Below are 11,642 nucleotides of genomic sequence, written 5' to 3' on the forward strand. Positions count from 1 at the left end.
AAATATACATAAACAGAAATTTACGTAAGTTACAGCTTCCAGATGGGCAGGAATTCGTTATGCAATTGACTAGCTCTTACCACGAGGCAAAAGGAGTTTTTCCTTCTTTCTTAGAGTACCTTCTACACGTGAGTCTACTAACACTAGCTAGGGCAGGCGAGAGAATGGATCAGGTCTCAGTGCCTTGCACTTTAAACAGTGCAGCCAGTGGTGCCTTAGGCTTCCAGAGACTTGCCAGGGGCTAACAGTCGAATAAACCCGTAGGTAAGCTGGGAGGGGAAAGAAGTTATCCGAACCACAGATTTACTCTGGCTCCCCCCCCCCCCCCCCCTTTCGTCCTCAAAAGGGGACAAACGGACCACCCTGTCTAATATTACCAACTTACCGCGGTTGGGCGGACGAGAATGAATGGCGGGAAACTCCCCAAAATATATGGCTGGTATAATTAACAAGAATAAGTATGTTTAATTCAGTTAAACTTCATAAAATCTGTTAACAATCAATACTGAACTTGTGGTGCGTTCCGACACCCAGGACTGAACCACCGCAGCACCTCCAAATGCTCTGCAGAGCCGCCCGCTGCCGGCAGGAAGCCGCACCCATTTCCAGAGCCCCCTCGCCGGTCGACAGCATACGGCCGAACTGCAGAGTATTCCCCTCGCGGCCGGCGGTCCGCGTGCTGTCCCTCTGGCACCGGCACAGAAGTCGCTTCTCGATGCCGCGACTGCCAACCCTCTACGAGAGCCCGTACAGCCACTCCTTAAACACACGCGAACAGCCCACTTTCGCCCTTTCCCACCAGAGGGAGACACCAAAGCTGCGATTGCCGCAGCGGCGCCACCGCCAGAAAACGGAGGGCCACTGCTTCAACACGTCGCGGCGCGCTTTTCAAAGCTAACTTTACTGCGGCTCACATATTGTGTCCGTTTCAGAAGATCGAGTGCTCGTAAACGGTGAACGAAGAGCGCGGCTCTTAGCTGGAAAAATAGGCGTCGGCAGGTGAAGGCAATTGTGCGCCGTAGATCACTTGCGAAGTGGAGTCCTAAGTATTGGAGAGAATGAGCTATACGCAAAGCGGCAGCGCTTCCTGCAGTATGTCCCGGAGCTGCCAGAAGCTTCGCAGCAGGTGGTAAGCCGTGCCGCTGTCTCCCTGACGTCAGCGCCGCTACCAAGAACTATGACGAGATCGTCTGCATACGCAGTGCAGCTGATCACGCGGCCACCGAGGCATCCCAGAGAGACGTTGACGGAGGTCGCATAGCAGCCGTCTCGTGGCGAAAGCATACAGCAGCGCAGAGAGCGGCCAGCCTCGAGAGCTGATCGACGGGTGGGGATGGGAGCAGTCACACGGCCATCGCATGCTACACGAGACGTAGCTCAGGGTACGAGACGCATTACGACGTCGACGCTCGTATCAGGGTTGCAGTCCTGATGCACTCGATCGAACGCCTGGCTCAAGTCAAGGGCTCCCCAGAGTCCAGCGATAGGGCAGTGCGGACGTTACTGGCACCTCCCGAAGAAGTCTGGTCTGGGGAAACCACACCCCGAGATGTCCGTTTAAGCCGCGCAGCCAACAATCGGGTGTTGCTGTTGACTAGCGTCAAAGGGCGATAACCGCATGTCCGTGAGGTACCAATCACCAGCATGAACCTTAACGCCAGACCATAAAATGTTCAAATGTGTGTGAAACCTTATGGGACCTAACTGCTAAGGTCATCAGTCCCTAACCTTACACACTGCTTAACCTAAATTACCCTAAGGACAAACACACACACCCATGCCCGAGGGAGGACTCGAACCTCCGCCGGGACCACCGGCACAGTCCGTGACAGCAGCGCCCTAGACCACTCGGCTAATCCCGCGAAACGCCAGACAATAGACGCATAAAACTTGTCTCGTGATTTTCTCGGAATTCTCAGCGTACTGCCCCTTACAACTTACACATTATGTTTTTTTAATGGCCTCTTTAAGGCGTACAAAGTTTGAACTAAATCTGTCATCCCAACGTCGTGGCCTCCCCTATGTGACCAAAAGTATCCGGACACCCCCAAGAACACACGTTTTTTATATTACGCGCATTGTGCTGCCGCCTACTGCCAGGTACTCCATATCCGCGTCCTCAGTGGTCATTAGTCATAGAGAGAGAGCAGAATGGGGCGCTCCGCGGAACTCGTCAGTTGAAACGGTCACACCTATGTCGTACGTCTATACGCGAGATTTCCACACTCCTAAACATCCCTAGGTCCACAGTTTGCCATGCCATAGCCAAGCGGAAATGTGAAGGGACACGTACAGCACAAAAGCGTACAGGCCGACCTCGTCTGTTGACTGACAGAGAGCGCCAGCAGTTCAAAAGGGTCGTAATGTGTAATAGGCAGACGTCTATTCACACCATCACACATGAATTCCAAACTGCATCAGGATCCACTGCAAGTGGCAGGTGAGAGAACGTGGATTTCACGGTCGAGCGGTAGCTGATAGGCCGCACATCACGCCGGTAAATGCCAAACGACGCCTCGCTCGGTGTAAGGAGCGTAAACATTGGACGATTGGAGAAACGTAGTATGGAGTGACGAATCACGGTACGCAATGTGGCGATCCCATGGCAGGGTGTGGGTATGGCGAATGCCCGGTGAACGTCACCTGCCAGCGTATGTAGTGCCAATAGTAAAATTCGGAGGCGGCAGTGTTATGGTTTGGTCGTGTTTTTCATGGAGGGGACTTGCACCCCTTGTTGTTTCGCGGTGCACTATCACAGTACAGGCCTACATTGATGTTTTAAGCACCTTCTTGCTTCTCACTGTTGAAGAGCATTTCGGGGATGGCGACTGCATCTTTCAACACGAACGAGTACCTGTTCATAATGGACGGCCTGTGGGGGAGTGGTTTCACGACAGTAACATCCGGGTAATGGACTGGCCTGCACAGAGCCCTGACATGAATTCTGGGGTTTTTTAGAACGCCGAAATCGTGCCAGGCCTCACCGACCGACACCCATACCTGTCCTCAGTGCAGCACTCCGTGGAGAATGGGCTGCCAGTCCCCGAGAAACCTTGCAGCACCTCATTAAACGAATGCCTGCGACAGTGGAAGCTGTCATCAAGGCTAAGGGTGGACCAACACCATACTGAATTCCAGTATTACCGATGAAGGGCGGCACGAACTTGTAATTTTCAGCCAAGTGTCCGGATACTTTTCATCGTATAGTGCATCTAAAATGTACAGACTGCACAAGGAAGAATGTAAGGCTTTCAAACCAGTCAGCGAAATAACTTAAGAAAAATATTTTGTCAGAACTACAATCACGTCTTCTACAAACCTAAAAGGGGTCAACGTCAAAAATCTGTGAGGTACGAGAAAGCAATGAGTTATGAACAATAGGAAGCATTGGGAACAGAGGATAATGAGCGTATTACAAGAAAAAATGAATACAGCCAAGCAAAAGCTGTTGATAAAGAAAAATGGAGAGCAGATAAGACATTTAAGTGTTCCACATCTTATTTACAATCTGTCTTGCAAATACCTTCAAGCGAAGTCAGTCAAATGTACTATAGTCTTAAAATATGTGCACGCAATTTTTCCGAGTCAAATGATGCATTCTGCTATGCTTCGACTAAGCTAAACGGAAAGAGAGGCAGCTCAGAAATCGGTACCTGGATCACGAAATACGTTCCACAGATATGAAACAATTTCATTTTTCTCTGCACCTGTGGGGCTCAGAACAGAAGTCAAAAGATAGCTGCGTGTTTCCTATGCGTCGTTTAAACAAAAAATTTAGATCTTACTGAACACAAGTTTCTGGAATATCGACACACATTCGTGGAAGTCGAAAGCATGAATAGTGCAACAGGGTGTGCGAAGAAACATATACCTCTTTATACCCTACTGCAGTGGCTAGACATATTCGGACTAGCAAGATCGAAAAGGGTTCGACATAAGAAAGGTTCACCGTTTGCAGTACACGAATTGAAACATCTGGAATTCAAGGATTTATCTAAACTTTCTGCACCTATCACTAACAACAGAAGCCCTGACAGTGTGGGAAATAAAATTAAGTGGCTAAAAGTGAAATATTTTCGCTACTAAAATTTCAAGCATGGAGTGGTAGAGTACAGATACAGTCACTCATCGTATTGCTAAAATGACATCCTTCGAATGTAAATAATATTCTTCACCCTAAGATTCAGCTGAGTAAAAGCCTCTTCGTGCTCCAACTGCAGCCAGCGACACAGTCCCTGAACCTCGTGCTGGAGGCGGCGGCAGTAGCGAAGCTCAAGAAGGAAATAACTTCTGCCCTGTTTGATAATCATTTAGTGATCTAACAAAGTGACTCATCATTCTAATTCCAATATTTAGTGACGCGTTTTAATGCAACTTTCCTCAAGTTGATAAATAATTTGAATGACGTCTGTGAAAATAACTGCAGGAATATTGGTATTTTTTGTTGATTATTATAAAAACAATCCATTTACTAGTCAGTTATGCAGTAAACTTTTCTACAAAAGATCATTAGTTAAATACTACAGTGAAATAATCCCTGTGATGACACAATTATTTGTGGCTCAAAAAAGAAACTAAAAAATCACTTTTCAAATACTTCCCAGAACGTACGACGGTTGCCCAGAAAGTAATGCACCGCATTTTTTTTCTCAGCCGAAAACAATGCTACTAATGCGAAACGTTACGTGCCACTCTGTATTACAGACATCAAAAAAAGTTTCGCATCACCTCGGTTCCAAGAGTTAGGGAACTGTACAGAAAATTGGGTAGAGATCAACATGAACATCATGTTGTGAATGACTTCCTTCAGGATAATGACATCGGTCGACTAGAATGGCCTGCATATTCTCCAGACATGAACCCTATGGAACATGCCTGGGACAGATTTAAAAGGACTGCTTATGAACGAAGTGACCCACCAACCACTCTGAGGGATCTACGCCGAATCGCCGTTGAGGAGTGGGACAATCTGGACCTACAGAGCCTTGATGAACTTGGAGATAGATTGTCACGACGAATAAAGGCAAGCATCAAAGGACGTGCTACTGGGTATTAGAGGTACCGGTGCATACATCAGTGTGGACCGCCACCTCTGAAGGTCTCGGTATACATGAAATGTCTCGTTTTCATTAGCAATAAAAAAGACAAGATGTGCACGACGGGGGCTGGAATAGTCGCCCATGAAGAGGAATGCCTCGCCAATATGCTGCCGATATGGTTGCACTATCGGTCGGAGAATGGCATGCTCGTATCTTGCAGCCGTTACGGCGCCTTCCATGACCACCAGCGGCGTACGTCGGCCTCAGATAATGCCACCTCAAAACAGCAGGGGAGCTCCACCTTGCTGCACTCGCTGGACAGTGTGTCTAAGGCTTTGAGCCTGACCGGGTTGCCTCCAAACACGTCTCCGACGATTGTCTGGTTGAAGGCATATGCGACGCTCATCAGTGAAGAGAACGTGATGGCAATCCGGAGCGGTACATTCGGCATTTTGCTCGGCCCATCTGTACCGCCCAGCTTGGTGTCGTGGTTGCAAAGATGGACCACGCTCTGGACGTCGGGAGTGAAGCTGCGCATCATGCAGCCTATGACGCACAGTTTGAGTCGTAACACGACGTCCTGTGGCTGCACGAAAACCATTATTATACATGGTGGCGTTGCTGTCAGGGTTCTCCCGAGCCATAAACTGGTGTTTGAGGTCTTCCACTGCAGTAGTAGCCGTTGGGCGGCCTGAGCGAGGCATGTCATCGGCAGTTCCTGTCTCTTTGTATCTCCTCCATGTCCGAACAACATCGCTTTGGTTCACTCCGAAACGCCTGTACACTTCCCTTGTTGAGAGCCCTTCCCAGCACAAAGTCGTTTAGGCACGGTTGAACTACAGACAACACGAGCCGCGTACCTCCTTCCTCGTGGAATGACTGGAAGTGATCGGCTGTCGGACCCCCTCCGTCTAATAGGTGCTGCTCATGCAAGGTTGTTTACATCTTTGGCCGAGTTTAGTTTCTGAACAGTCAAAGGGAACATGTCTGTGATACAGTACCCACTGTCAATGTCTATCTTCAGGAGTTCTGGGAACTGGGTCGATGCAAAACTTTTCTTGATGCGCGTTTTTGAAGGCTCCTGAGTGAGCGCGCCAAGTTAGCGTCCCGTCCGACAGATAGCGCAGCTGTAGGAAATTTTCAAAATGGCGTCTGTAGGTGATATACGTTACAAGCAACGCGCCGTCATTGAACTTCTTACTGCACAGAAAGGAAGTGTGGGGAACATTCAGAAACGCTTGTGCAGAGTCCATGGAGTATCTGCTGTCGACAGAAGTGCAGTTAGTGCCGGGCACGGAGGGTGAGGTGATCAGAAGGCGGTTCGGCGGAGCTCCACGATTTGCAGCAGTCGGGGAGGCCGTCCACGGCTGTCACACCTGACAGGTTGCTGATGTCGTCACTCGCGAGGACAGACGCATTACGACTCGGCAGCTGACAGTCATTTTGAGGACGATGACGGGGTGATTGACGCAGTGGAGCACTGGCTCCGCCACCGGGTAAGGCTCGGTACCGACGGAGCCGGAGGAAGGCCATAGAACGGGATGGAGATTACGTCGGAAAATAGGGTGCGTAGATACATCACGGTTCTTTCGTGTGTGTAATTCACATTTTGTTCAATAAAGAACTGTTGAAAAAAATACGCGGTGCATCACTTTCTGGGCGACCTTCGTAGTTAACGAGCATGCGAAAGAACTAGCCGCTCTTCTAGCAGAAATGTACCGCAGGCCTGTGTCGCTGGACGAGCGAAGCTTTCCTAGTGACTGAGGAAAAAGCGTAGCTCATTTCTGTTTCCAAGAACAGTAGTCGAACAGGCGCCTCGCTGTAGAATTCTGAAACACTTTGCACGCTCGTGTATTACGACATTTCTGGAGACCAAAAATCGCCTATGTAGGAATCAGCATAGGTTGGGAAAACAGCGATTGGGTGACAGCCAGCTCACTTTGTTCCTCCACGAGACCCAGAAAACAAAACAATAGGTCAGCGGTGTGTTCCTCGTCTACCGGGTGTCCTGTAAGTTCCGCACTGTTACCTAGTGAACAAAATAAGAGCGCACGCAATGTCAGACTAGCTGGGTGATTAAACTGAAGAGTTTCTAGAAAAAAGGACAGAGAACGTCATTCTTAATGGAGAGAAATCCTTAGACGCTAACGTCGAGAGTATCCCATGGGAACGTTGCAGGACAATTGCTTACCACGGTATACACTGCACGGGAGAGAAACGTGCAACACCAGCAAGGACAAGGTGAAGCGCACAGTGATGTGGCAGCCACACTGGAGAGCCAGAGAATCTGGTACCCCTGTCCAACATCGTGTGGGGCCCCAGCGATCACGCAGGAGGGCCGCAACACGGCGAGCCGCGGACTCGACTAATGTCTGAATCAGTGCTGGAGGCTGAGAGTACGAGAGACTCGAGATCTCTTCTGAACAGCACGTTGCAGGGCATCTCAGATATGCATATCTGGGGAATCTGCTGGCCAGCGGAAGTGTTTAAACTCAGAAGAGTGTTCCTGGAGACACACTGTAGCAGTTCTCGACGTGTGGGATGCGCCATTGTCCTGCCTGAATTGTTCGAGACCGTCAGAATGCATAATGAGTAGGAATGGATCACACAGAATGCATGTGACCAGGCAGGATGGTAACGTACCTGTCACCAATCAGAATTGGATCTAAACCTACCAGGAGTCCCATATCACTCCAACTACACACGTACTACACCATTACAGAGCCCATACCAGCTTTAACAGTCCCCTGGTGACATGGTGGGTCCATGGATTCATGAGTTTGTCTCCATACCCGTACACGTTCATCCGTCCGATACCATTTAAAAAGAGACTCGTCCGATGTGGCAACATGTTTCCAGCCATCATCAGACCAATATCGATGTTGACGGCCCAAGGCGACGCGTAAACCTTTGCCGTGCAGCCATTAACAGTGCACGGGTGGGCCTTCGGCTCCCAAAGTCCGTGTCTGTGACGTCTCGCCGCACACTGTCACTTGCCGATGGCCCAGCATTGAAATCTGCAGCACTTCTGTGCACGTTGAGCGATTCTCTTCAGTCGTCGTTGGTCCCGTTCTTGCAGGATCTTTTCCCGCCTGCAGCGATGTCGGAGATTTGATGTTTTACCGGATTCCTGATATTCAAGGTACACTCGTGAAATGGTCGTACAGGAAAATTCGCACTTCATCGCCACCTCGGAGATGCGCCGACTATAGCACCACGTTCAAACTCAAATCTACACTCCTGGAAATTGAAATAAGAACACCGTGAATTCATTGTCCCAGGAAGGGGAAACTTTATTGACACATTCCTGGGATCAGATACATCACATGATCACACTGACAGAACCACAGGCACATAGACACAGGCAACAGAGAATGCACAATGTCGGCACTAGTACAGTGTATATCCACCTTTCGCAGCAATGCAGGCTGCTATTCTCCCATGGAGACGATCGTAGAGATGCTGGATGTAGTCCTGTGGAACGGCTTGCCATGCCATTTCCACCTGGCGCCTCAGTTGGACCAGCGTTCGTGCTGGACGTGCAGACCGCGTGAGACGACGCTTCATCCAGTCCCAAACATGCTCAATGGGGGACAGATCCGGAGATCTTGCTGGCCATGGTAGTTGACTTACACCTTCTAGAGCACGTTGGGTGGCACAGGATACATGCGGACGTGCATTGTCCTGTTGAAACAGCAAGTTCCCTTGCCGGTCTAGGAATGGTAGAACGATGGGTTCGATGACGGTTTCGATGTACCGTGCACTATTCAGTGTCCCCTCGACGATCACCAGAGGTGTACGGCCAGTGTAGGAGATCGCTCCCCACACCATGATGCCGGGTGTTGGCCCTGTGTGCCTCGGTCGTATGCAGTCCTGATTGTGGCGCTCACCTGCACGGCGCCAAACACGCATACGACCATCATTGGCACCAAGGCAGAAGCGACTCTCATCGCTGAAGACGACACGTCTCCATTCGTCCCTCCATTCACGCCTTTCGCGACACCACTGGAGGCGGGCTGCACGATGTTGGGGCGTGAGCGGAAGACGGCTTAACGGTGTGCGGGACCGTAGCCCAGCTTCATGGAGACGGTTGCGAATGGTCCTCGCCGATACCTCAGGAGCAACAGTGTCCCTAATTTGCTGGGAAGTGGCGGTGCGGTCCCCTACGGCACTGTGTAGGATCCTACGGTCTTGGCGTGCATCCGTGCGTCGCTGCGGTCCGGTCCCAGGTCGACGGGCACGTGCACCTTCCGCCGACCACTGGCGACAACATCGATGTACTGTGGAGACCTCACGCCCCACGTGTTGAGCAATTCGGCGGTACGTCCACCCGGCCTCCCACATGCCCACTATACGCCCTCGCTCAAAGTCCGACAACTGCACATACGGTTCACGTCCACGCTGTCGCGGCATGCTACCAGTGTTAAAGACTGCGATGGAGCTCCGTATGCCACGGCAAACTGGCTGACACTGACGGCGGCGGTGCACAAATGCTGCGCAGCTAGCGCCATTCGACGGCCAGCACCGCGGTTCCTGGTGTGTCCGCTGTGCCGTGCGTGTGATCATTGCTTGTACAGCCCTCTCGCAGTGTCCGGAGCAAGTATGGTGGGTCTGACACACCGGTGTCAATGTGTTCTTTTTCCATTTCCAGGAGTGTATGATAACCTGGCATTGTAGTAGCAGTAACCGATTGAACAACTGACCCAGACACTTGTCGCCTTATACAGGCGTTGCCGACAGCAGCGCTGTGTTCTTCCTGGTTGCATAACTCTGTATTTGAATAACCGTCCCCATACCAGTTTCTTTGGCGCCTCAGCACATTTCATCTTGGTGGGAGTACATCACAAGAAATTCAGAGCAAATAAAACACACATGTCACTGTTAAGGGTGTCCAGAGAGGTACACAGTGCGCCGCTGTGCAGCAGATCTGACATTTTATGTCGATTTCTGAACGTGTCATTAAGTGTATTTTTGAATGTGTGCATGGTGTACGTGAGGTCTCTGCCAGGGGAATCCCCGTCGCATCGAGAAGCGAAAGACTTTGCCGCAGACAAGATGTGCGAATGATCAGCGTTGTTTTAATTATTGGCGAAATCCATGGATTCAGACGACCAGAGTGGAAATAAAACTACTGACAGGAATAACAAGTAAGGAAGATTACATATTCTCCGTGTAACGAACAAAATGAAACTGAGCCGTGGTTGGCTCGTGGTATGCGTTGGATTAAACCTCGGTTGCTGTTCTGCGTTTAGTGTCCCGCAGTTATCGCGATTATGCTGTTATCCTTTCTCTCCGCGAGTGTCAGCAGCGGTGTGTATCGATGTCCCCACCTTGCACTATCTCTGGCCTGGCGCTTATAGTTTCCGGCTGTGCTGTGTACGGGCAGTTGGTCGGCTGGCGTGGAGTCTCCGCGGCGCGTGGTTTGGCCGGGCCCGCTGCCGGCGCCCACGCACGTGCGGGGTGTGTGCTGCTGTTCCCGTTGCTGCGAAGTCCGTGGCTCGCCGATACTGGACACGGAAGTCGAGTTTTTACTTAATCTATCAGGAAACAAAGAAAAATTCGGGGTAGGAAAATTCGGTGTAGGTATTAAAATCCATTGAGAAGAAATAAAAACTGAGGTTCGCCGGTGACATTGTCAGTCTGTCAGAGACAGCAAAGGATTTGGAAGAGCAGTTGAACGGAAAGGACAGTGTCTTGAAAGGAGGATATAAGATGAACAAAAGCAAAACGAGAATAATGGAATGTAGTAGAATTATATCGGCTGATGCTGAGGGAATTGGATTACGAAATGAGACTCTTAAAGTAGTAAAGGAGTTTTGCTATTTGGGGAGCAAAATAACTGATGATGGTCCAAGTAGAGGGGATATAAAATGTAGACTGGCAATGGCATGGAAAGCGTTTCTCAAGAAGAGAAATTTGTTAACATAGAGCGCAGATTTAAGTGCCAGTAAATCGTTTCTGAAAGGATTTGTATGGCGTGTAGGGACATATGGAAGTGAAACATGTACGCTAACTAGTTTGGACAAGAAGAGAATAAGAGATTTCAAAATTAGGTGCTGAAGATTAGATGGGGACATCACATAACTAATGAGGAGGTATTGAATAGGATTGGGAAGAAGAGGAGTTTGTGGCACAACTTGACAAGAAGAAGGGACCGGTTGGTAGGACATGTTCTGAGGCATCAGGGGATCACAAATTTGGCATTGGAGGGCAGCGTTGGGGGTAAAAATCGTAGAGGGAGACCAAGAGATGACTACACTAGCAGGATTCAGAAGGATGTAGGCTGCAGTACGTATTGGGAGATGAAGAAGCTTGCACAGGACAGAGTAGCAAGGCGAGCTGCATCAAACCAGTCTCAGGACTGAAGACAACAACAACAACAACCAGCAAATCACGCCTGTTCACATTGTGTCGTTTGGATTTTGTTGTCAGCTGTTGGGACATTCCCGTGAGCAACAAAATGGATTTCAAGATGGAATCTAGCCACCCTCCAGTGCAGGTTATCTGTACTTGGTTATTGGATTGAAGGGCAGCAGCGGAATCTTTTGCCATGTGACCGTTAATGTTCCAGTTACCTGCCCTGGCCGTTGACGTAAATTCAGG

The sequence above is a fragment of the Schistocerca gregaria genome, chromosome 11 (assembly GCF_023897955.1).
Source record: "Schistocerca gregaria isolate iqSchGreg1 chromosome 11, iqSchGreg1.2, whole genome shotgun sequence".
Classification (NCBI taxonomy): domain Eukaryota; kingdom Metazoa; phylum Arthropoda; class Insecta; order Orthoptera; family Acrididae; genus Schistocerca; species Schistocerca gregaria.